The sequence below is a fragment of the Spea bombifrons genome, chromosome 5 (genome assembly GCF_027358695.1).
Source record: "Spea bombifrons isolate aSpeBom1 chromosome 5, aSpeBom1.2.pri, whole genome shotgun sequence".
In the NCBI taxonomy this organism is placed as follows: Eukaryota; Metazoa; Chordata; class Amphibia; order Anura; family Pelobatidae; genus Spea; species Spea bombifrons.
Window position 1 is genome coordinate 58,527,806 of NC_071091.1, and position 21,454 is coordinate 58,549,259.

Sequence of the window (21,454 nt, forward strand, 5' to 3'; positions counted from 1 at the left end):
CTTTTTTATATAGATCCAATAATTTCTGCAGTGCTTCTTAAAGTACATACATTTAAACGTTAGAAGAAAACTAGAATTGACAGAGTAATACAAACTGTTACATTAGGTAACGAGAGCTTTTCTCACACGTTACTAAGAGGTAGCCCTCAAAAGGGTGGATTTTATTATGAAGCCTCCTTTCCAGACTGGGGATATTCTCCAAAAAATGAAACTGGTAAATCTTAACTTTTAACTTTCTAGTGAAATCTAGTACAGTATTAGAGACCTTTGCCAAGAATCCCTCGTATAAATCATCTTGTATATAAGTTTAATACCTACATATACAGTATATGACAGCTTTAATTCACAATGTAAATACTAATTTAGTTCTATTAATTGGGCATGTTTCCAAAATGACATATCTTTCCATTAAAGTAAATAATAAAAGCTATAATGCACTCAGTACATCCTTCCTTTGACTTTATAATATTTTAAATGCATGAGCTGGAAAGTGCGTTCCCATAAGACCGAAATGCTTTAAAATATTCATTATCCTATTAAATGTATATGAATGCACATAAATTCTTCTGTGCATGTATTCTTTAGTAATACCAACACAGCACACAACCATTTTTAAATGACAACATGTTAATTTATGCTTTTTTTATAATAATAATATTTTTTATAATAATAATTGACAATATTTTAAAAAAAAATTTAATAGCTGATTTTCTTTCATTACAGATAATGTAATGACCTGGAAGAGTATTTCTTTACTAAATAGAGTTAATTCTTTTTGTACTGTTCTAACACTCCTGTTTTATCTGGATAAAAGAAATATAAAAGCAAATCAAGTACGGTTTTATCCAGATAAAGCAAAGAAAGCTTTGCATACGTTAAATGTTAATCCAGTAGTCTCCTGATGGTATAAGTAAAAACTGAAAGGATTTAAGAAATATAGCCTTTTAATCTACTTTTTCAGCTGTCTATGGCAACCGATGCAAAAGCAGTGCAAAATACACATATATGATGTAAAAAAACGGGTTGCAAAATAGAGGCAGAGAGCTATGAACAGAGGGGTGGAAATATATACCCGAGGATACATAATTTCCCTATACGCTGTATATCTTGCCTGTTTAGTAATATAAATGGATAGCCAAGACGATGAACATGTATGCATCAGATTTTGTGTGAAAGATAGTAAATGTTAAACAGAACTGAGCTGATTTGTTGCTTGAATAAGCCTTCATTCATCCTCCAGGGCTAAAATGTTTCCAAAATGGCAGAGAATTACACATCTTGAATAACTGGAAATTTCCTTTGGCAATTTTGACCAGATGTTTTGGTATTCAATTCAATTTACTTCCACGAAAACAGTGGGCTTTTTTCAAAGTGTGGAATGTATTTACGTATTTAGATGTTATTTTATTTTCCCCTTTCCTAAAGCATCTTTTGACAATACTAAGTAGGTCTCTAAAAAAGCAAGTGATTTTCACTGTTCACATTCCTGACATCCAAAGGGTGCCTGGATGGACCTCAGCCTACCTACATGGGTATGGGGGGGGGGTTTAGGTAGTGTCTTAATTTAAAGCCCTAAATCCCACTGGACAGGGAAGTAGGTAGAGGAAGAGCCATCGGATAAGTTCTGTGTCTCTTTAAAGGTTTCTTTGAAGCATTTTAATCCTCTTACCAAGATAATTGCATTTTCTTCAGGGAAATAGTAAAATGTTGTTAAAAAAATGTTGAGCATGTAAAAAAAAATACTTGATGTTGAAATTTTTCACAACATATGTTCATGGGATGTTAAGCCGAGTGGTTTGTTTTGAAGTCTTCAATATAGCTTTAAGTTTAACCCCTTAAGGACAAGGGGCGGTCCCTAAACCCATTGAAAACAATGCATTTTGAGCCCGTACATGTACGGGTTTTGTCATTAAGGGGTTAAATTCTTTAAAAGCAACAGATGAAAAAAAAACTTCAAAAATAACCCAAAGGTCTATATAAGATTTGAAACAAAACACATCTGATGGCACCTTTGGTAAGGTCATTGCACAGATGAGTCCGCACCAATCTTAAAAGAATGTAACTTCAGATAAAAAGAGAAAGTACAGACTGGCTTTTTTTTTACTGTAAAACTACAAATAAGAAAATCCATAGAATAAAACTTAAGGTCATAATCTGTTGTACTGTTCCTTCTTGTTTGGTAGATAGAAAGTTCCTCTGTCATGTTATAAATGCAAACTTCTACAAATGTATCCTACATTGAGCTTAACCCTTTAAAAACACATATAAAAAAATGAAAAACAGTAGGTTTTCATTTTCAACATATTATTTCACATTTGCCATTCTACAGATGTGTCTATCAACTACATTAAATATAGGTAACAAAAGTTATGGTGGGGTAAAGGTGATGGAAAGCCCTTCCATTTAAAATGAAAGGGTAGCAGAGACATTATGAAACACTCATCAGAGAAGCAAGGCTTGTTTTCCCTCAGAAATCTTGTATGCCTGCCACATCCACAAGGCATTCTAGGTAAGTGTATGCAAATAAGATTAACAATAATCACATTTCACCTCTATATCCACTTTACTGCACCCAGGTGCCCACTTAACAAGGGTGCACTCCAGGCCCGGCACTCCTGGGGTGCCAGGTGACAAGGATCATAAGATCTCCCATCACCGGTCCACTTTGCAAAAGCACAAGTCTGTGAGGCTGCAGCAGGTCCAGCACCCCTGTATCAGAAGAGCTTCTGATACAGCCGTATAGGGTCTGCTGCGGTTTCTACACCAGACAATGAGGGAACTGTGCCGCTTTCAGGAAAAAAGAAGGTAAATTGGGGGGGGGGTGTTGATGGGAACCAATCAGGGTTTAATGGAGACATGACAGGTGCTGGAGAGATATGACAGGGCCTAATGAGGATAGTACAGTGGCTGGTGGGGACATGGCAGGGGTTGGTGGGGACATGGCAGGGGTTGGTGGGGACATGACAGTGGCTGGTGGGGACATGGCAGGGGTTGGTGGGGACACAGCAGGGGCTTGGGATGTAGATGGCAGGGGCTGGTGAGGGTAAAGCAGGTGCCGGGGGACATGGCATTGGGTTGGTGGGATTTGGCAGAGGCTAGTGGGGACATAACAGAGGCTTGAGGGGGATCATGGAGAGGGATCGTGGGACAATACAGAAAACTGGGTTCAATACAGAAAAGTGATCTGGTGAGAAATAAATAATATGGAGGTTGATGTTGGTTATAAGGTAGAAGAGACATAAAAGTTGGAGCATGTGGCTTGGTAAAAGGAACAACAAATATGGAGGTTGGTGTAGATATATATACACACAAGTATACATATATGAGACTTTTGCATTGAATTCATAGAATTTATTTTTAACAAATTTTGTGCATTCATATATATCTTCGATAAGGAGGAGGGCTCCCAAGTAAAACAAATGGCAGAACCTCGGAAAATTCTATCTGGTGTTTGCCAGTTAATTAGAAGATGTTACAGTTGTTGGAGTCATACAGGCTTAAACAAGCTATGATTGGCATTTTGTCAATGTTCCCAGAAAATGTGGTTAAGATGATGAGTCCAATAAATCTAACGGTTGTTGTTTATTAAGTATTAGCAAATGCAACCTCCACAGGAAACAATCAAGGCAAGGGGTTACATACAGCTAAAGAAAAAATGCTAACCATTGCAATGTCATATATAGATACTGGAAAAAATCCTACCTCAGTTCACTCTAAAACTAAACTTTTAATATATTTAAAAAAAAAGCATCAACTTATAATAGTGAGGTGCAAAGATGAGAAAATTAAAAAAATATCAAGGGTTCTGTGGACCTCAATCTATTTCTGATGGAAGTAGGGCCAACCCAAGACATTGTGCTGCTTGTGTCTGAGGATGAAATGTTGCACCCAACACCACAACCACGCTGGGAGCAGAGTGGGGGCCGTATTGCCAGGCCTTACCTTAGGTGTTTAGAGTGAGGGCCTTAGCTGGTATAGAGAGGGGGATGCTGGAGTTGTTGCGTCTGAGCAGAAAGTGGATCAATCCACCTCCTCTGCAGTTCAATACAGGTCAGCATCTGAGGCTGGTGCAGCAACTGCTGCAGGTCTGGGGCGTTCCTAAGTCATAGAGATGCGAATGGTTTCAGCTCGACAGTAAGTGGATACAGGTTTCTTCTGTTTGTTCACCTAATTCTGTTAATCCATTTCACGCTTTGGGTTTTAAGGATGGGTTGATGAGTAGGGGTGTTGAAGTCGGTGGCATTATGACGTTCCTTTATGTTAGATTTTTGGAGGGTTCCTAGGAGCTGTTGGAAAGATGTGAAGCACAAACTAGGGCACAGGTTTGCATGGAATGGTCTGGCAGAATGGTTTACAGGAGGAGTGCGTAGGATGGTGGATGCAATTCCTCCAGATATTTTGGTGGTCAATGCTGGTGGCGGGGGGTGATTTGGATGCTATCCCAATTTGTTGTTTGGTTCAGCATATTAAATGTGATTTATCGAGGCTGATTGTGTGCTACCCTGGTTTAATCCTGGTGTGGTCTGCGATTGTTTGACGGCCGGACAGTGGCAGCAGTTAACTAGGCTTGTAAAAACATAAATAAGCCGGTTTCTCGGTTGGTAGCAAGGAAAGGGGGTGTAGTGGTTCAGCATAATTTAACGGGGACAATTTATGGGATATAGGGATGGTGAGATGGTTATTTTTATCACTGGACCTGTGTCACGGACTGGGTCCAAACAGATGACTGAAAGGAACCAGCGCGCCCAAAGATTGTGTGCAGGAGTCACAGTGCAGTAGTGGAGTTGGACAGGGCCTGGTTGCAGGGTGACCGCACTCACCTGGGTGTTGAGTATCTAGGGTTGTGCAGCCACATACCTGCGCCCTGATATAGCAGCGGATGAAGTCCAGAATGAAGTGAAGTGATATGCTGCAGGCACCCTGGAGCAGGCATGAAACATATCACTGGAATCACGTGCAGGATGCTGGAGGCTGGAGTATGGAAGCTAAGCAAAGAGTATAGTAGAAGCAAGGAATGGAAGATCAGAACAGAGCAAAAGGAAATCCAGGAATGGATCGAAGGAAAACAGGGAAACTGAAGCGAGAGCGAGATATGCAGTTCCGCAGCCTGGGTGTGGTTGTGGCTGGTGGTGGTTGTTGGTGGGTGTATTGTTTTAGATTGTGGGGTAGTTTGGGGTGGTTTATTTACTTGGAACCCTTTTGAAGAGCTATGCAATAAGTCTTAGTTTTGTGACTTGATGTTATTTACACCTATGTTGTTGGTGAATTAATACTGTGGCCACTTTGTCACAGAATGTCACATGTCTGTGTCTTTATTTTGGAAGCTACCACTAGACATTATGCCAGTCATAAGCTGTCCACTTCACACCATTGCATAAACCACGCGTGTTATTTATAATACTCTGCATTACTAAATAGACCCCAATTTATTTTGCCTAATACATTTTGTGTTTAGTAGGTTGTTCCCACAGAAATAATTGTGAGATTTAGAAGTTTCTTGCTCAAATTTTCACAGACAGTACAATCTGTTCATTGTTCTCCAACATCCTCTAATATATTAGGCAAAATAAACATTTTTTTTTTAATATATTCTTCTCAAATGAATGCAAAATATCCAAATGAGTCTACAATGGCTCAGCAGGTCTCTGCTCCTAATTTATCTCCTGCTGCATGTTTCTCGTATAAGTCTGAATTACATCCAATTTAAATAAATTATGTACAATAATTCAAACATATTTTTATGTTTGTTCTTCAAAAAAAGATTAAATTCTAGTTTCAACATTCACAATATTTGTTAAAATTCCCATTTTAATATACAGTTTTACTTTAATAAGATCCACTGCTAATTATACTGGATGCTAAATGTTATTTTTCCTAGGCACTTAAAAAAGTCACAAATTAGAACTTGGGGATTTATAATGAAAACAAAAAATCCTAATAAAATAGCAACGCATACAAATATAAAAAAGGCCTACATGTCTTGAGCTCTATGATTGGAAAACAAAAGGTAACTTGAGAACTTTGGGGTCTAACATGTTAGTGTTTTATGTAGCTTGTAGCCAGCCAGCCCTTTACACTAGGTTGTTCACCATTTTGGTTCTTGCTAGCTGGGAGAATATCTTATTATAACCTATAATTATCACAAACCTTCCTTTTCTATGTGTAACAGACTTAACTCTGTCATTTATGTTATAATTTGTTGTATTCATGTTCTCATAGTTTTTGCAAGTTTTAAATGTGGATAGGGTTTACACTGTCCATGTTGCAGGGGGAATGTGTTTGGGGTAGGACTGTTACTCAGAAGGAAATGGTCTTGGGATATACTGGTCATAACAGTCATACTGGTCATAACTGTAATACAAGAGAGCCAGCATATCAACAAGAGTTATCAGAGTCCATCCTCATATACAAGTTTGTTTAGCAAACCCCTGAAAAGGCATAAGGTCTGTATATTTTTTACTTTGTATTAGTAATATGCAAAAGATAGATAATTTAGGGATAAGTCATTAATGCATATTATTTGTATTTTGTTTAGCTCTTACGGTGAATTTTTGGAGTTAAAGGAAAGTTTACAATAAAGCTTTTAAAAATCATCAGTAAAGTTTTGGCCATCATTCAGACGGGGTCTGCTACAGTAAGAGCTTCACCTTCGTTGGTTCAAATACCTGCTGCACATGGTTGCTTAAGGTGGCAATATTTAAGGGACTGCAGCATATTGGAATCAGCATGATGGTCTAAGGTGCTAGGACATTGTAAAAGAGTTCACTATGGAGATGGACACTGAATATCAAGAATATGAAAGCCGGTCTCATACAGAAATAGAAGGTAAAAGGGAAAATAATATGAAGGGAGCAGTGAAACTTAAAGATAAAAATATATCTGAACTACAGTGTTATGTACAAGAAAGGGAAGAACTACCTAGACGGTCAGAACGTCCACATATTATTACAGAAAAAATGCTTGCTTACCAGAAAGATGAATGTTGTAAGAAAGAAAAAAGGCTAAATACTTTGTATGAACAATGGAAAATAGATGTTCGTAAGGCGAGACATGAGTTAAAATCAAACATATCTGATAAGCAGCTCACTGAAATTGCTGATTCTCTGGAAAATAAAATGAACTGTATTATGAAAATCTTTAGTGAAATAAGGGAACATATAACACCTGTGTCTGATTTAAGACGTAAAGTTGATGCATGTGAAGCTGTGACCAATGACATTGTCAAAATTGTGTTAGAAAGATTAACCATGGCAGATGATGAGTTTGATGCAGAAAGGGAAAGGAGCCGTCTACGTGAACTTTCAGCTCATAGCTATGTTCGCTCTATATACGATTCTAATGCTTCACAAGCAAGTGTCAGCAGCTATTCTAAATCTTCTGGTGCAACAAGCAAACGAGCAGATGCTGTGGCAGAGCTTGCTGCAAAAGAGGCTGCATACAAGATGATGCATTCAGAAAGACAGCAAAGGGAGAAAATAAAAACTCTAGAAGAGCAACTCAAAAAAGAGCTAGAAATTCAAAGGTTTGAATTAGAACGGCTGCAGTTAGAAAAGGACTTGGAAGTTGCACGTGCCAGAGTAAAATCATATGATGAAGTAATAAAACAAGAAGCGAAAGGTCAATTGAACTTGATACAAAATGAACATGAAAGTGAGAGAAACGAAATCTCTTCTACAACACATCCACAATACAATGTTGTTCAGTCAACAAATCTCAGTGAAGTGGCTCTCCTTGCTCAAGCAGTTCAGGACAGCATTGCCATCAACAGGTTACCCACACCTGAACCTACAGTCTTCAACGGAGACCCAATTCAGTTTGTGAACTGGAAAGCCTCATTTATGTCACTTATAGATAGAAAGGGCATCTCTGCAGCTGACAAACTTTATTATTTGAAAAGGTACGTTAGTGGCTCAGCACACAGATGTCTTGAAGGCACCTTTTATCGAAATGATGAGGAATCCTACAAAGATGCTTGGAACAAGCTTAACCAAAGATACGGGCAGCCCTTTATCATTCAAAGAGCATTCCGGGAGAAGCTATCAAAGTGGCCTAGAATACAGTCCAAAGATGCAGAAGGTCTGAGAGCATTTTCAGACTTCTTAAATGCCTGTCTGCAAGCCATACCTCATGTTAAAGGCCTGGAAATATTAAATGACTGTGAAGAGAATCAAAAGCTGGTACAGAAACTTCCTGACTGGGCAGCCTCCAGGTGGAACCGCCAGGTCACAATATTCCTTATGGATAGCAAAGAATTTCCAACCTTTAAAGACTTTGTAAAATTCATGTCAACGGAAGCAGAGATTATGTGTAATCCTATTACTTCCTTTCAAGCTCTGCATTTACGTGAGTCTCAAAAGGAAACCAAAAGAAACAAAGCAACTGTCTTTAAAACTCAAACAGCTTTAAACAATGATAAACAGACAAAAGCAAAGGGACAGTTAAAAACACCATGCATGTTGTGTCAAGATGACAATCATCCACTTTGTAAGTGCCCAGAATTCATGCAAAAGTCTCTGAAAGACAGAAGAGCATATGTCAAAGATAATAAACTTTGTTATGGTTGTATAAAACCAGGTCACTGCGCCAAAGAATGTCGTCGTCGCCACACATGTGACGTATGCAAGTTACGTCATCCCACATGTATTCACGATTACAGCTATAAGGCTAACGAAGATAGGAAACAATCACTGTCCATGGTAAGCAATGCGCATGTACAGAATGGTGAAACTACTAATGCCATGTCACTTAACATCACAAGCACAAGTCATTCAGTCATGACATCTATGATAGTACCTGTATGGGTGTCGTCTGTTAAAAATCCATTCGATGAAAAGCTTGTCTATGCTTTGTTAGACACTCAGAGTGACAGTACTTTTATTGACGAAGAAATAAGTAACGTACTTCAAGTAGATACTCACCCAATAAAACTTAAACTTACCACCATGATAGGAGACAATATGGTCATCAAAAGTAAAAGAGTGTCTAATCTTCGTGTAAGAGGGTACAATTCCTCAGTGTATATCAATCTTCCTCCAGTATACACAAAGGAGTGTATTCCTATTAATCATGATCACATACCAACGCAAGAAACAGCAAATAACTGGGCTCACTTGAAGGTAATTACGAACGAAATGCCACCTCTTCTCAATTGCGAAGTAGGTTTACTGATCGGCTACAACTGCCCTAGAGTGCTAGCTCCCAGGCAAGTCATACTAGGTAAAGAAGATGAACCTTATGCTATTCTGACAGACTTAGGATGGAGTATTGTGGGCTGCTCCACACCACGCATCAACGTATCATCAGCAGTCAGTCTTTGTCACAGATTAACCACAAAGGAGATACCAGCTTTTACACCTGTGGATGCAATCCGTATACTAGAGTCCGACTTTAAGGACGTCACAGCAGATGACCAGACAATCTCGCAAGATGTTATTGCGTTCCTAGACAAACTGAAGGGCAACATAAAGAAAAATGCTGAAGGACATGAAATGCCCGTTCCGTTTGAACAACGTCCATACTTACCTCACAACAGAGAACTTGTTAAAGTCAGACTTAATCAGTTGCACAAGAAGTTCTGTAAAAATGAAAAATACAAGACGGACTATATTGCTTACATGAAGGACATAATTGAAAGAGGTGATGTAGAAACAGCAAATGAGGATGAAAACCCAGCAGACAATGCTTCTAGAGGAAGAATAACAAATGAGTTACTCTCATCTAACTGGTTCTCTGGTCCCTCATTCTTATGGAAAAAGGAAATACCAACCTCAAATGTTGTATTGGAACTTACAGTAGGAGACCCAGAAGTAAGAAAAATTCAGACATTACAAACAAAGACCATAGAAAGTAAAGATCTTGTAGACCATTTGTCCAAATTTTCATCTTGGTCTAAGGCTGTCAAGGCCATTGCACGCCTTCAGAGACGGATTAAGAAAGATAAAACCCATTCACCTGCATCCGTAAGTGAGCAAGATGATGCAAAACGCTTGATTTTGAAGGGTGTGCAGAAACAAATATATCAGAAAGAAATAGATGTTCTGAGTCAAGGAAAACAACTTCCAGGTCATAATAAACTTCATCACCTCGACTCCTTCTTAGATACAGATGGTATAATCAAGGTGGGAGGGAGATTAAACCACTCGTCGTGCATTCACTCATTCAAGCACCCACTGATTCTTCCTAAAGATCATCATATAACAAGGTTGATAATTGCACACTATCACGAAAGTGTAAAGCATCAAGGAAAAGGTTTCACAATTAATGAAATCAGATCTAGCGGATATTGGATACCTGGAATAAACAGAGCTGTCACATCTTACATTCGCAATTGTGTAACTTGTAGAAAACTGAGAAAATCTGTTGAAGGCCAGAGGATGAGTGATCTCCCCAAAGAACGCGTGGAGCCTTCTCCACCGTTTGTGTATTGCGGTATGGATTGCTTTGGTCCTTTCATGACTAAAGAAGGAAGGAAACAGCACAAAAGGTATGGTCTGCTTCTAACTTGCTTTTGTTCAAGAGCCATTCATATAGAAATGCTAGAAGATATGTCCACGGATGCTTTTATCAACAGTTTACGCTGCTTTATTGCAATTCGAGGCACAGTACGGCAGATCAGATGTGACCAAGGTTCCAATTTCATCGGCGCAAAGAATGAACTTAACTTAGCATTACAGATAAACAGTGTGATTTTGTTATGAATGTCCCTCATTCCAGTCATGCAGGTGGTGTATGGGAGCGTCAAATCAAAACTGTACGGAGTGTTCTTAATGCTACAGTTTCCCTCTCATCGGGCAGACTCAATGATGCTTCACTACGCACTTTGTTTTATGAAGCCATGGCTATAGTCAATAGTCGCCCCCTTACAGTGGACAACCTAAATGACCCCAAGAGCTTAGAACCACTTACACCTAACCATCTGATTACCATGAAATCCACCACAGCCCTTCCACCACCAGGAGAATTCACAAGAGAAGATTTATATGGGAAAAAGAGATGGAGACGAGTACAGTATCTTACTGAACAGTTTTGGAGCAGATGGAAAAAAGGAGTATCTTCTCAACATCGCTACTAGGCAGTGTTGGCATGCTTCCAAGAGGAATTTTCAAATTGGTGATGTGGTCATGGATGCAGATGATAATTTGCCAAGAAATGAATGGAGACTTGGACGGATTATAGACACCATAATCAGCCCAGATGGACTAGTAAGGACGGCCACAATAGCACTTGGTAATAAAACACTAAGCAAGAAAGGAGAACGGATAAACAAGATCTCAGCAGTAGAGAGACCAGCACAGAAGTTGATCTTATTATTGGAAGCTGAATGACTGAATGTTCTAAAGGACTTCACTATAATTTATTATAGTTATTAATGTGTTATTAAGTGGAAATTACTCATGTTTGGAAAACATGTATAATTTGGTGGGAGTGTAACAGACTTAACTCTGTCATTTATGTTATAATTTGTTGTATTCATGTTCTCATAGTTTTTGCAAGTTTTAAATGTGGATAGGGTTTACACTGTCCATGTTGCAGGGGGAATGTGTTTGGGGTAGGACTGTTACTCAGAAGGAAATGGTCTTGGGATATACTGGTCATAACAGTCATACTGGTCATAACTGTAATACAAGAGAGCCAGCATATCAACAAGAGTTATCAGAGTCCATCCTCATATACAAGGTTGTTTAGCAAACCCCTGAAAAGGCATAAGGTCTGTATATTTTTTACTTTGTATTAGTAATATGAAAAAGATAGATAATTTAGGGATAAGTTATTAATGCATATTATTTGTATTTTGTTTAGCTCTTACGGTGAATTTTTGGAGTTAAAGGAAAGTTTACAATAAAGCTTTTAAAAATCATCAGTAAAGTTTTGGCCATCATTCAGACGGGGTCTGCTACACTATGTATGATCCTGCCCTCCTGTATCTACAGTAGACGCTTAGCCATCCCTTTGACATGAGCTCTGAATTATATCAAAGCAGAGAGCTGTGTAAAAAAGTTCAGTTTTCTGTACTAATGTTACTGGACTAATTAACAATAATCAGCAACTTAACAAAAGAGGAAAGATATTTTATGAGAATACAATTGAAACAATCAACCCAAATGGTTCCTGTCAGTACTATACATACAAGGTGAGTTTCTGTCACATATATGTTGGGTTTTTCAGTCTGTAGACACTGCTGCATGGGTTTATTTTATACAGTAATAATGTTTTAGGCGGTAAAGTAAGAATGCTTTCAAAAATAGACATGTTAATAGTTTATTTTTATCATTTAACTATATGCAAAGTGAGTGAACAGAAGAAAAATCTAAATCAAATCAATATTTGGTGTGACCGCCTTTTGCCTTCAAAACAGCAGCAATTCTTCTAGGTATACTTGCACACATTTAAAAAAACTCGGCAGGTAGGTTGTCCCAAACATCTTGGAGAAATATCCACAGTTCTTCTCTCTCTTCATGTAATCCCAGACAAACTCCATGATGTTGAAATCAGGCTCTATGGGGGCCATGCCTTCACTTCCAGGACTCCTTGTTCTTCTTTTCACTGAAAGTAGTTCCTAATGACTTAATAGAGTATTTTCACTATGGATGTTGTGTCAGCTAGGCAAACTCTTCAATGGTTTATATGGGCAGGTTACAAGGGAGATCTGTAATCTCCTCCAACCAGTCCATGAAGCAGCGGCATGCTGTTAAGTATAATCACCCAACAGGTCAACCTGTGCCCTGCCTGTCGCCAACTGGAATTGTCATACTAGGTCTAGGCTTGGTCAGCCTCTGGAAAACATACCGGTTCGTATTCTGATCATTTAACACAAACAATTCATGGCAAAGTAATTTTAATGTCAATTGACAGTGTACAGTATGCAGTAGTTCTAATAATTTCACTTCATAAGTTTGAATTAGAAGAAAACTAATTTACAATTCTCATAGGAGTTATACCATATAACAATATAAGAGGTAATTGTGTTTCACGGAATTGTGTTATTATGAACTAGTAATGTTATTGCACACACGTTTTAACGTTGAAAACCCTTTATTACAGTCGTGGCGTCTCACAACTCATTCTGAGAGCTAAGAATGATTGATATCTGTGAGTGCATCTTAGAGCTACACATCAATAAAACAAAAAATAATGTGTTTACTAATGACTACATGGTCAGCCATACAATATAGGTGAACTAGTCACTGGTTAAAGCTCCAAAATTATGTTCTCTCCAATATTTGCAATCAGGCACAATAGCTGGTCCTGAAAGCTCTTTTATGACCACACCTCAAACTGTTTTTATATACAGCAATCCCTAACAGGCTTTTCTATAGAATGGTCTTCTGAGGTCTTGAAAACGTATTTCTAAAAAGTTGTTATGGCAGCAATGGAAAAAGCAATGTGTGCTTATGTTGTGGTGTATATGCTTACATGCCCATGTGGGCTATCCTATATAGGTGAGACTGATCAGATAAAACTGTGGCAAAGCATTTTCTTGGTCAGCGCCATTAATTATCCCATCTTTGATTTATAGCCTTCAACCACGTCCCCCCTTTATTGAGGGGTGACAAGCGATCAGGACCTAGGACACAGTTGCACCTTGAGGACTTAATGAAGAATGATCATATGTCTTTCATATTAGCACGTTCATTTTTTTTCTGTACTATGATGAAATGTATGAATCTGTAAGATATGAGTTATGGTATAATCTGTGTGATAACTGTTGAGGGATTAGCTGCTGTTACTATGGGTTTTCCCTCAGAGTGCATGTAGCGTGGACCGTTCCCCCATGTGCTAACTTCCTCTCCTCTAATTCTCTCCTTGACCTGCTACAGTCTGGTTTCAAGCACCTTCACTCTACTGAAACGACTCTCTTCCTGATACTCTTGAATCTCTCTGCTGCTTTTGATACTATTGATCACTACCGCCTTCTTAACTCACTTGCTTCTACAGTCATTCAAGATACAGCTTGGCAGATAGTTCCTTATCTGCCAACTTCTCTGGCAAGGCATCATTCGGTTGGAGTTCCCCAAGGATCAGTCCTTGGCCCTCTGCTGTTCTCTCTTTATACTTTATCAATAGGCAAACTATTCAACTGATGTGGCCTCCAGCATCATCTATATGCAGATGATACTCAAATCTACCTGTCTTCTCCTGATCTCTCTATATCTCTCATGTCCCATATTACCAAAACTGCTTGTCTGCTATTTCTTCATGGATGTCACAATGCTACCTGAAGTCATTATCTTCCATCCTTCCATTTCCACCCCAGTACCTGAATTCTGTATCACCATTTACAACACGACTATCTCTCCTACTAACCAGACCCGATGCCTTGTTGTCATCCTTGACTCAAACCTTTCCTTCATCCCTCATATTCGGTCCCTAGTCGGATCATGTCGCTTATACCTAAAAAACATCTCTTGTATCTGCCCATTCCTCACCCTAGAATCCAAAAAGAAAACAAAAACTCATGTTCATGCATTTATCATTTCCAATCTTGAGTACTACAACACTGGTTGGTATTCCACTCTCTCCTCTGCAGTCTGTCCTAAATGCTCATGCTAGGCTTATCTTCCTTGCATGCCGCTCCTCTTCTGCTTCCCCACTCTGTGAAATCCTCCACTGGCTCCCTATTACCTTTAGAATTAAATTTAAAATCCTGGTACTAACATATAAGGCCCTCCATAACACTGCTTCTCCATACATTTCTGCCCTCATAAACAAATACTCCCTCACTCGATGTTTACGTTATTCCCATGGGCTAAGGCTCTCCTCCTCACTTATCACCTTTTCCTTTTCCAGTCTACAAGATTTCACTCGTGCTGCCCTGTACCTCTGGAACCTACTTCTACCGAACCTTCAGCTTTTACCCTCCCTCCCAATATTCAAGAAAAATCTCAAAACCCACTTCTCCAGAGAACCATACCATCTTATTTGCTAGAACCTCCCTGTCACTGATAAAACCACCACACTACATCTAAGCTTTCTCTGTTCCTTATGTTTGTCCTCATTCCCCTCAAGATTGTAAGCTTGCGAGCAGTGCTCACTGGACCCACTGAGCTGTTGCTTTGACTTTTAATGTGTGGTCCAGGCAAAGAAGTGTGGAATTGTATTTAACAGGTGAATGAAGGTTACATTTTATGTTAAACAAGCAGTTGAGTAGGGTCAGTGAACAGTTTGGAATCAGTGCAGGCGGATATGTATGAGTCTCTTTAACCAACAAAGTAAACTGACATATGGTGGTGGCCGTTTAAACAGTTTGTAGCAGATGGTAGCTTGATAAAGAGACTTGCAAACAAAGTCTGTTGCCATATTCTGCCCTGCTGAATGTGCCCTATTGCAAATGTTATGACTTCCAGCAAAGAAAATATTAGCAGACTGAGCAGTTTGGCAGCAGGCACGTTCTGACTTATGAGACAGTTCCTGCACTACAATACAATGTTTTTTGGCTCCCTGCCACAAGTAATGACCTGTACTAGATTCACCCACACCAGGGGAAACCAACAGGTAGCTCTCCAGCTAGTGTTCAACTGCATAATCCTTGGGCGTTTATAGAAAATGATATATTTTTTGGTACAATAATTTTGTACAATAATTTTTCAGTTCATTTTTGGTCGATTAATTTTTAAACAACAAATTTTGTTTCCTACCCTTTCAATTCAGACAAAATTGAAAGGACTTTTTCCATTCAGGAATTAAATTTGTTGTCACTCACCCTCACTCACTCTCTCCTGCATTGTCTCACACCCTCTAATGCTCTCATTCACTCTCTCTCTCTCATGCGCTCTCTCAATGTTTTCCTACCTTCTCCACTGACCGCTTTCATGTCCCTGTCTTTTCCACATCTCAGCTTCTTCTCTTGGGTCTTCTTGTTCTTCTGTCTTCATTCTTAGTCAGCTTCTCCCCACCATCCCCTTCTTTAACCATACCTCCTGGAGTGCTTCCCTAAAATATTGGAGCCCCAGTTCACACCCTCTCCCCCGATTGGTGCAACAGAGGAGAGGCTGTCCCACTCATGCCCATCTGCCCTTTTGTGGAAGTACTCCAAGAAGACAGAATAATGCAGACGGATTTGCAGAGACAGAGAGGTGCAGAAACGCTTCTCATTCTCTGCAAAGCGGCCAGCGGAGAACGACATTAAAAGGTAATGTGAGAAAACGTGGGGTTTGAGCGTGAAAAAGCTATGAAATGCAAACAAAATTTGAAGCGCTCTACTTAATTTTCGTTTGTTTTGTTGGGGTCCCTCCTAATTTTCGGACATTTGTACTTAGAAATGTGTGTCCTAAATTATATTTCTTTTAGCTGTGAGAAATTATTTTTCTTTTATTTAGAAATGAACATTTATTTTAAAAGAGGAATATATTCAGGAATATATTGCATTAGAATGCTTGCATAATGCCACAGATTTGTATGAGTTCCTGTGGTGGGGCATTTGAAGAGCAGGGCAGCACAATGCTCTAACTTCAGTATAGCTCTGAATGGACAATCCAGTGATGAAGCCTGCAACAGGAACAGGCATTAAATTGCCCTGAAGCTGCAGGGAGACTGTTTACGGGAAAGGAAGTTCATCATATAATTATGCACCATGTTAGATTAACCATTGAGCGCCATGAGCACTCCTGGAAGGCTGGGACATTTTTTGCAGTTTTGCTTTAGTTATATTTCAACCTTTTAAACATAATACACTTTACCTTAGTGCATAATGATAAATGCAACTTAGAAAATAAGAAAATTAAAATACATATAATGTAGTATTTAGTAGACTTTGCATTTGAAATCGTACTATTTCACGAAATTCACATATTTCGGCAATTCGGATGATCTCCGAAAAAAAGGCAAGATCCCCGAATAAATGAATGAAAACTAGGCAAAAAGCACTAAATTTTCATTCAAATTTCTTGGGCTCATTAAATTTCTCTCATTCTGATTTACTTTCTTTCTCACACTCTCTGAATGTCTCCCTAACCTTCTCTGCCAACCGCTTCCGTGTCTTACAGCTCAGCTTTTCATCTTCTTCATCTTGTTGTTCTTCTCACTTCTGTCTTTTTTTCTTCCTTTTTTCATCCTCATGTCCACGGACATGACCTCCTGGTGAACGTCTGCAAAAATTGTGGAGCTTCTGGTGACATCCCCTCCCCCAATAGGAGAATTGGGGAGAGAGTGTGTCCGAACGTTCCACCATTTTGCAGGAAGAAAACCTCCCATGGAAACTTCTGCAAAACTTGTTTCCAGTGACATCCTCTCCCCTGATTGGAGGAGGACACCTGCAGTTCTGCCATTTTGGTGGAAGTTCACCTGGAGGTCATGTCCACAGAGATGGGGAAGAAGGAAGATGGAAGAGAGAAGAAGATGAAGAACAAGGCGATGAAGAGGATGCTAGAGAAGCAGAGCTGCGAGACGCATAATCGGTTGGCAGAGAAGGTAGGGAGACCGTGAGAGAGAGTGAGACTGTAAGAGCAAAATGCAACAAAAATTCAAAGCTCTCTGCTTCATTTTCATTTGTTTCATTTGGGTCCCCCTGCTTTTCGAAAATTCATATGAATCCAAATGCACAAGTCTAGTTGGCATACTTGTGGAAATATATATTTTCTACCTATCTTTTGTTTCTTTAACATGTTAATATTGTTTTTACCTAAACCAATATCTTAACTTATCCTGAAAAAGTTTCTTGGGTAAAATATGAAATGTTTGCATGGTTGCCACCTAAACCTAGCTGTAGCAAAACTACAAACATTGACCCAGTCTCCCAAGGTGACAAATGTGTCCTCACTCCCAACACTCAAAGAGTTAAAAAAAAATTGTAGCAGCTTAACAAACCATTGTGTGAAAATGTGAAATTCTGCAATGTGGTGAGCCATCTAAATATACAGTGTGGGTTTATTACAGCCACAGATGCATTAGATATTTCACTGGAATATGGTTGTGCTTTATACTGTTACGCTATTCATTTAGTTGATGGCTCAGCGTGGTGCATTGATGTTCTTCTGCAATTTATTGTATTGCTGACAACGGATGTGTAGGTGGCTAAGTAGAAAAGCAGTCATGAATAGAGACACCCTTCACACAATGGAAGCACATAGAAAAGAAAGGAAGGGAGGGAATGTATAATAAAACTGATAAATGAAAACATATCTCATTATGACTGGATAAAATGTAAACAAGATAAGAATACAAACAATAAGTAGTTAGTAAATTTCAGGGAAGTAAGAAAAAGTCCAGTTGTTACAAAATGACATTGTCAAAATATAACATAGGGTAATCTAAATTTGAACTGCTTACTGTGCCTAAAAAATTCCAGTTGAAATATATTCTAATCTGGGTTCTCGGTTTTCCTGTATAGAGGAAATTTGCCTTGCATTTTCCATCAGTACTGCACTTAAATCTTGGCTCAGTCTGATATGTTGACTCAGATTCACATCCATTATTTTGAAGGCTTGAGTCATTAATGGCATGCATGGGCAGCAGGGTCAAAATGTATGTTTCTGGATTTCCAGAAGAAGAAACATGCATTAAATTTGGCATCTGCACTGTTCTTCAGGATAGGATCGGTATGATATACAAAGAAAACACAATGCCACAAGTGAGTCAGTACTCAAGACATCACTGATTTGAGACTAAACGTAGTGCAACGCGTTACTTTCCCTGTTTTGCTTTGTTGTATTTCAAAATAGTATTTTACTTTAGTCTTGGACTTATTTCCATTTTTCTGTAGACTTTAGTGTCCCTTAGTATGAAGATTAAGGGCAGTCCAGAAGTAGAATAACATCAGTTATTTCTGGTGCTGGAAATTTGCCTTGCATTATGGAACTGGGCTGCATTTACATCTGATATACAGATGAAAAAAATAACTCCATATTGGCACAAGTGGGCAAAAAAAGCGGAGACTGACCATAGGTCATGCTATTAATCTTTGTCCTTTCTTGAAAGTCTCTGGCTCAATTGCATTGTTTAGAAACCTCTAGGAGGTCTCCTTAAAAGTGAATTTGGTACTCCTAACATGTGGGAGTAAAAGGCACAGAGTGATGGGTAATTGCGTATTTGTTAGTTTTCTTTGGAAATTGCTTTTTTTACTACAGAATAAAGCACAATACACAGTAAGATCACAAAGAGCATGATAATGGCCAACGCATCTACTTAGTGCACATTGAAAGACCCCCCTGAGATGTGCATTAGCAAGTCTGATTTCAGTCGGATTGCCTGATATTCTTCAGATGGTCTCAATGTCTCCAACTGATGCTTAAATTTAATTTACATCAAAATCATTATCAGAGGCAAGTAGATTTAGAACTGCTCAGTGTTTATAATGCATAGTCATATTGAGAAAATCATTAGGCTTTCAAAGATGGAAGCCATTGAAAACAGATGTTTTCACTGTTCTTTTTTAAGTTTTGTGAATCTACTTAATGCAAAGGCTACTGATCTCTATGAAGAAGTTCCACTTAATATTGTAACAACATAATATTTCTTTATTTTGAGTAGATGGAGGCGTGTGGTTCAATTATCTAGCAAAAAAATGCCCAAAAAATATATACAGTCCTGTAAAAAAAATGTATTGAACTTAAATGCAGAATGAAATGTATCGTGCTTCACTTATTTAAAATGAAATAATAAATAATAATATAACTAAATAATATTATATTGTTTATTTTATTATTATATTATCTGCTAAGATACTCCTTTAAGGCACAATACATGCTAAGGAATGTAAGGGCTTTCATAAAGGAAAAAACGTGACCAGGGAGTATTTGTTGATGGTATTTATGTTCTAAAGGAATAAAGAGAATTGTATTGCTGTTTTATATTTCTAATATCGGTATAAGTTTTGTTTACTTTATAACTCTTATTTTTTTCTTCTTCATTATTCTGCAGTACTCATGCATTTGCAAAGGGAGAACATATAGCGCGATCTCTCAGCTATCATATGCATTAAATTAAGGAATAGTTTTCTTGAAACGGTATAATCAGTTCCGCAAAACTTCTATTAAAGAGGCCATGCGTGTTGTTCCTGTGTTTTACATCATCAGTCAATAAAGCCCTGAATATGCTGTGAAGTCAAAACAGGAGCAGAACATCACGACCTTCATATTACACACATTAGTCATACCAATAACCTACATTCATATGGATGACACAGGTCTGTCTGAGTCTGACCTGAAACTTAAAGCTTTGCTCTTGTGCAACTAATGAAACAGTTGTGTTATGTAAAAAATTGATTCTAAATGGTGAAAATGCATGATGTATACTAAGTTATTAATTAAAAACTACATGCTGTGGAACTTATACGCAAAGGACACAAATCCGCTTCCTCTTTAAACTGTGTTAAAATGCCAAGAAAAGATAGATAGATAGATAGATAGATAGATAGATAGATAGATAGATAGATAGATAGATAGATAGATAAATGCAAACTGTTGTTGTGTGGTATCTGATATCATAGACAAAATATAAGTCTCCTCTAGTCAGTTATTCTTGCTTAGGCAGGGAAACATTTTTTGTATATATATCACTACTAATCAATGTAATAGACACTGATTCTACTAAAATCAGCGTAGAATATTTATATATGATATATGGTTTATAGCATACTTTGGTAAGTATTTTCTTTATTCTGTGTTGGCCAGGAACAAATTTTGTTGGCTAAGAGACGCAATAACATTGAATAACATGCAGGTCCCTCCACCCTCCATAGAATAAATAAAAAGAAAAAAAAAAGAAAATAATTTTATGACTTGTTTCCCACAATTTATGAGGTCCATGTCCCTCCAAAGGGGCACTTTAATACTTCAGCTCTCCTCACCCCAAGGACAAATCTTTAATTATTAGTTATTTTTACGCATGTCTATATGACATGCTTCGCTTGCTAAAAAAATAAAACATAATATTTAGGCATTGTGGTTGCCTGCACATGTGCATTTTCCAAGGTGATGACTTTCAATTGTTGTCGCTTTATGTGGCATTTCATGCAACATCAAGAAAAATTGCCTTTTGTTTGACATCTCGTCCATTACAGTTTACAGTATAGTTTTGTAATTATGCTGTTCCAAGTGAAACATTGGGGTTTACGCATTAAAAAGTTATTTGGGTGCAAAGTATGAGACATTTATTTTCTTTATAACTCTCTTAAATTATTACAATCAATGAAAATGGTTTATTCAGCTTGGTTATTTCATGTGTTACTATAGTGATAATACCATTTTGTACCAGAATCACTCTGGGGCTCATTACCTCATCAATAAATATCCCCATTTATCTGAGCCTGATTAACCCATTAAAAAAATACACAATTTAAGTAATTTTTACAAAGGACACTCTAGCGCCATATTGAAGATAAGGTGTGTTTCTAGAAATTCACCTTTAAGATTCTATTGTTAAGCTGCTACAACCTCGGTAAAAACATGACATATTTAAGAAAAGTAGGTCCACACAGAAAAATATTTCAAAGACAAAGATTATGTAGGCTAACTGCATG